Source organism: Triticum dicoccoides, chromosome 4A (assembly GCF_002162155.2).
Source record: "Triticum dicoccoides isolate Atlit2015 ecotype Zavitan chromosome 4A, WEW_v2.0, whole genome shotgun sequence".
Taxonomy (NCBI): domain Eukaryota; kingdom Viridiplantae; phylum Streptophyta; class Magnoliopsida; order Poales; family Poaceae; genus Triticum; species Triticum dicoccoides.
This window is the reverse complement of record NC_041386.1, coordinates 13,314,384-13,320,681: the sequence shown is the minus strand read 5'-3', so window position 1 is coordinate 13,320,681 and position 6,298 is coordinate 13,314,384. Positions and strand designations below refer to the sequence as shown.

Sequence of the window (6,298 nt, the reverse complement as noted above, 5' to 3'; positions counted from 1 at the left end):
AGCGCTGTCTGCAGGGTGTCATGGGCGTTTTCGCCTGAGGCGGTGCCGTGGCTGATGACCAGTACCTCGGTGATGGCACTGCCGCTGCTATCGGCTTGAGGAAGAGGGTCATTGATGATTACCACATTGGTGGGAAAGGCGTCAAGGGATGCCGTGTCGGAGTCGACAAGCATCGGGTCGGTGGAGCCAACTGACTCCAAGTCCGCGGCAAGCTCGCCGGAGACGTGGAGCTGGTCGAGGAGGCTGGCGAGGTGGCTCTTGGGGCAATGCGGGCTCGTCGGAAATGCGAGCCTCGCCAAGAAGATCGGCGAGGCAGCTCGCTGCGCAGGCGTCGGCGACGTCTTGCAGCGCGTCGTGGCAAGCGCCATCGAGCGAGCCGGGCTGGCTACGCACATTGGGAAGGAAGAGGGTTCCCGTCCAGAATAGGTCTTCGGACGACGGTGCACCTGGCCCACGGTGGGCGCCAAATTTTGGGTGGTTGGTGCGACATATGCCAATGGATGGCTTATCATTGTGGGAGCCAATAAAACATCGCCGGTGCCTGGAAACGGGATAAGGCGAAGACATGCACGCCGGCGAATCTTACCCAGCTTCAGGGCTCTCCGTGGACATAACACCCCTAATGCTGCTCTGCGGGGTCTCCGCATGATCACTATCTCGACGGGTAGCTACAGGATGCTCCTTGAGCTGTTCGGTGAAAGGATGAAGGAGGGCAAGGCCAGCCCGCTCCTCTTCTCCTTGTGGTGTCTAAAAACTATCCATAGAGAGATCGTCCTGCATGGGAGCCCTCGGGGGTTTATATAGGCCTACCCCCCAGGGGTACAATGGTAATCCGACTGGGCATGGGCCCCAGCCGTCTGTGCCTATGCCCACTGGCTTCTTTGCCGACTGGTGGGGCTCGCCGACTGGTGGGCCCTGCCGGCTGCCGGTCCTCTGGTCGACAGGCCGGCCCCACCGCTCGGGGGCTCTGTTGGGGGCTGGTTACTGTGGCCCCGCCTTTAGTGGCGAGGGCTTCGTCTTGGCAAGCATGGCTACAGTGATAAGCCGCCCGGCGGCTTATCACTGTAGCCTTACCTTGTCTTATCTCCTTAATGGGGCGCCTCCTTCGAGGGAGTGGACTGGCCGGCTACTGGGAATCGGTCGTACCCCAGGCCGACTGGGGGTGGCCTGGCCGCCTTTGGGTGTCTCCATGATGGATGGGACCCGCCACCCACGGGTCGTACTGACGGCTCGCCGTGGGTGACATCATGGTCAATATGGCAACAGTGCCGCGCCGAACGGGTGATGGCCGCCCGTACGGCGTACTGTGGCCAGGCGTGCTCCAGGATTAGGGGGTGGCAGGTTTTGATGTAGCCACGCCCCGTCTCATCGCCGTTATGTGGGTGTAGATTTTGAGGGCACGATCTGGGCCGCCTGCTGAGGGGGGGTCGGCTTCTTGGTGTCGGCCTTCTGGTGGCCGGCTTCGTGGAGCCGGCCCTCTCGGGGCTTTCTTCTTGGCGATTTTTAGGCCTAGGCCGCCTTCGCACAGCCGGCCTGAGGGGCAGTCGGCTGGAGGAAGGCAGCCCCACGTCTTGGAAGCTTGAAGGCTCGATTGGCCTATAATTTTTCCGAAGTGCCAGGGGGAGCCGGCTAGGCTACCCATGGTCATTTACTCCGTCAAGCATGAATAATAAATCTTTATCATGAATAAGGAAATATAAAATAACAACTTTATTATTGCCTCTAGGGCATATTTCCTTCACCGACATGAACAACAACAGTTGGGTGATACTCGAATGATTTCCTCGAGTGTTTGCCTGAGTGCGATTTTGGGAAAAGAATATCATTCGACTGAGATGTGTTTGTCGTAGAAGCTCGGGTCCTAGTTTTGGCGGCCAGGGTTACCTGATATCAACAAAAATCCAGTTCCACTGGAAGCTCGAAATAATAATTCGATAAAAAGAGCTTGTGACTGCCTGGGTGAAGACAATTCGACGACACATTTTTGTGTCATGATCTGCGGCAGTGGAGATTAGGCCCTAAACCCTATCTAGCCACTACCCAAAGAAAGTCAAAAGGGGGGGCCGGCATGAGCGTTGATATTCAACACCGAGCTCGCTCCCCCCTCGAAAGGATCCATCAGTCAGCGCAGGCTCTGTAGCGATTCCATCCCCTATAACCATCTCTCAATGTAGGGGGCTGGAGCTCCTTAGTGAACCCTATCTAGCCACTACCCAAAGAAAGTCAAAAGGGGGGTCGGCATGAGCGTTGATATTCAACACCGAGCTCGCTCCCCCCCCCTCGAAAGGATCCATCAGTCGGCGCAAGCTCTGTAGCAATTCCATCCCCTATAACCATCTCTCAATGTAGGGGGCCTGAGCTCCTTAGTGCGGGTACAATAATTCCATACATGCACACTCATGGGCGTGTAAGATGACCTTATAGCAATAGTCGTCATATCTTCCCCTAATAATAAAGCACGGGTTGAGTCTGTCGGCTTCATCGTCGCGCCCTTTTTGCAGAAAAGCCCCTACTGTTTTCTGGTAATTAACCCGCGGTACTAATTTAAGTGGTCAATGGTGAAAAAACGTTTCATTCGTGGGATGACGCACGGGCTCTCCTCCCCCCGTGCAGTGCCCCCCGAACTCTAAATCGGGAGGGGAGCTCCCGATCCAGAGCCCCTCGCCGCCCCACTGCCTTCGCGCTCGGCCTCGGCACCGGCCGCCGCGCCACCGTCGACCATAGCCGGACCTCCATGCCTCGCGCCCCCTCTTATGGTTGTCCCTCTTCTCCGTTTCCTTCCCCTTTGTTTCTCTCCCTCACACAAGGATTGCCTCTCCCCTTATTCTACAGGAGCAGCCATGGCCACCAATGACCGCCGCCTCGCCCGGATCCAGTCGGAATCGACCTCCTGCGGCTGTATCCGCCCCATCCCGACCTCGCCGACCTTCCTCCCGCTCTTCGTCGCGATCCATCGCCGGTCTCGAAGACCAGCGCCTCCCTCCGAATTTTAGTAAGTTTTGTATGTCCGTCCCAATCCCATTATCTAGCAGCAACCGCCGCTGCCGCCAGCAGCAGCAGGCGCGGCTGGAGATCCCCTCGTGGGCCAGCGCCGGCCAAAGAAGCCCATGCGCGATGACGATTAGCACGAGGGCGTCGCCAACTCGGACACCCTGCTCGCCTTCCCTCAGGACAACGAGCACGACAAGGCGGCAGCGGAGGACGAGGCCAAGGACAGCGTGGAGGACAAGGTGAGCCGCTATTCAGTTGCCATTTTAGTAGGATGGATGGCCGACCGAACCGGTGATATGTCGAGCTTTTATTGAGATTTTGTGATTGGAAGCTTACTCTGTTTTGGCCTACAATGTAGGGACGGGGAAGACCAGCTTAATGCACCGTCTGGTGTGTCATATGCAAGCATCGGCGAATATGAGGGGTTATGTGCTCAACCTTGACCCTGCGGTGATGACACTGCCATTTGGAGCCAACATTGATATCTGCGATACTGTGCGTTACAAGGAGGTGATGAAAGAGTACGGACTTAGTCCCAATGATGGCATTCTTACCTCACTCAACCTGTTCTCGACCAAGTTTGATGAGGTACGCATCTTATATGCATCTCGAATGTTTAGAATGGTAATGTGCACTGTTTACGTACTCTGCTAGGCTATAAAATTCAAGGCAGTACAAACGTACAACCACTCAGTAAACTGGGTTGTTTCATTTTTGCGGGTAACTGATTCATGTAATTCCATCATTCAATGTAAGATGTTGCAGAAATTGTGCTTAATTTATAGTGTGATGCAGAGTTTGTAAAAATTATCTGATTCTGCTATGAATAGTGACAACTTATTTTTGCGAAATTGTATATTTATGCTACATTTATGGTATGTGAGACATCTTTTCCCCCTCTATCATGTGCCATTCAGCTAATAGATGTCCAATATTCATCCTTGAAGGTTATATCTATTATTAAAACTAGTAAGCATGCACGTGCAACGCACGTCTCAAACAAAACATGTTCACATGATATAATACTAAAATGATTTTTACAAAAAATTCAGATCGCTACAAAATGTTATCATATCACTCAAATTGTATTTTCAAAAAGTGCGACATATTTGTGATCCAACACACATATCATAAACATGTCTTCGCATAAAATTCACTGTCACATAATAATTGTATTATAATTGCTACAAGAATATATTCTCAAATCCGCAACTAAGCATGTTTTGAAGGTCCATCTTTTGAAGCAATGAAGGTCCATCTATAGATGCGATCAATGATGCTTCGTTCAATGTATGGGATATTATTTTTAGCTTCATTCTCTTCGTACTTTAAAATATGCACCAAAAATTGCTTCCTCAGTTGAAAACCATCCTACATTGGCATTATACAACATTGTTATAACAAGTTGTATGTGCAATGTGTATACAAATAAGCATGGTGTAAATAGTCACCTGGGGTATGGGAAATATAGATTTCCATCGCGCAATGAGTGCCTGTAATTAAAAACCAAATAACCAGACAAGGCACTGCATATATGAAATAAACACATAATGTGCGTTGAATGAATCAATTAATATTGTAATGCGTTTAAAAGATTCATACCAGCGTGAGTTTGTTGGAGCATCAGGAACTATGCATTCCCATTTAGAGATATCATCCTTGAATGCAGGGTTTGCAACTTTAAGCGCAAGGTTTAGATTGTCGGCCACAGTTTTAAGTACATTCTTTCCAAAAGTAGGTATTGGTATCGGATCAAAAATTGAGACAACTTTTCTATTTTGATCCAAGACAAACAATAGAAATAACCCAAACATATACCAAGGCAATAAAATCTGCAATGATGAAATAGTTTAGAAACACATAGAATATTAATTAAGACCAAGTAAAGCACTGTGACAAATGAAAAAATCTTACCATATCACATTGAGAGATATGATAATCATTACTGTCAGGCCAGCTATGAAACAACCGTTTCAATGTAGCAATTTCCATATGTTCACGATGGCTTGAGTCTCGTGCATAGTGGAACATGGACTAAAGTAAGAATGAGAAAATATTAGTGCAATGAGAAAAAAATGTAGTACGTAATTATAGTAACTTACACAAAAGTTCATATCCATATAGTGACATGGAATGTCTCTGAGAAGCTGGACTTCGTGGCGCGCTAGTATTCGCACAGCCACATTAAAGCAATGAATATCCATGTATTCATCATTGCTTAATATGTTTTTAATTTGTCTCAAATTTAAGCTAATAGGGTACGGATCAGAGCTTTTCACCCATTCGCTCCTGTAAAATCAAAATTCTATAAATTATAATGACATCAAAGTAATTTGTTGGAATATAAAATGAACTAAAAAATATGGCTTACTCTAGTAGAGCGACATCATCAACCATACTGATGAACAAACAAAGTTCATCTATTAAATCATCGTTTGTTGGGTTGACAGACGGTGAAAGAATAAATGACCGCGGGATGAGCTCAACTTCTGCTGATGTATTTGATGTTTTGAAATTCTTAGGGGGTCTATCCAGAATCATACATTATGTGGGATCTGTGTTGTTTTTGTCCTCTTCCATGTCTCGATTTCTTATATTATCATCATTCAATTCTGAGTCCACCAAAATGACAGCTAGTTTTGTTCTAAAATCTGTCATATGTTCCTATTAAAATAGTAATAAAAGTTAAATAGTGATACAACATAGAATAAATGTAATGATACACAGTAAAAAAATACCTGTGTAGGAATGTCAGACAATATAACTCCTGTGAAGTACTCCATAAAATTTACCATCCACAGACCACAAGATGACTTGCATGATTACAAATATAAAACTTAAATAAACTCAATCATTTTTTTATCAAATTTATAGATATTTGTATAAAAGAACTTTTAGAATCATCAAATGATCATGACTGAAACAAGCCGTGATGAAAACAAAATTTTCACAAACTTAGTGAACCGGATATGCCCTATGAAATATAATGTTTATTTAGAAGGTGTAATACAGTACGGTATATTTTTGTAGTATATTTTTATTTGGACAACGCCGCACTCAGTGAAACTCCCACCGCCCCCTCATTTCTCCTTTCCTCCCCATTCTTCCCTTGTTCGTGGCCAAGAGATCCCCATCCACAGCCGGCTGCCCGGCGATCTGCTCTGCGCCACCCCTCACTCCTACTGGCGACGCCGGGGCCATCCGTCGCGTGCGCTCTCTGGTGGCCGCTCCCCCCCACCCCCCCTCCCCTCGTCACCAGCGCTGGCGGACGGGTAGGCCCTGCTCTGCCCTGCCCCGCCCCTCCCTC

General features: G+C 48.0%; 1 pseudogene; it reads left to right on the top strand.

Moving 5' to 3' along the window:
• The first annotated feature begins 3,266 nt into the window (after positions 1-3,266).
• Positions 3,267-6,298, top strand: part of LOC119283358 — a 45,888-nt pseudogene continuing 42,856 nt past the window's right edge.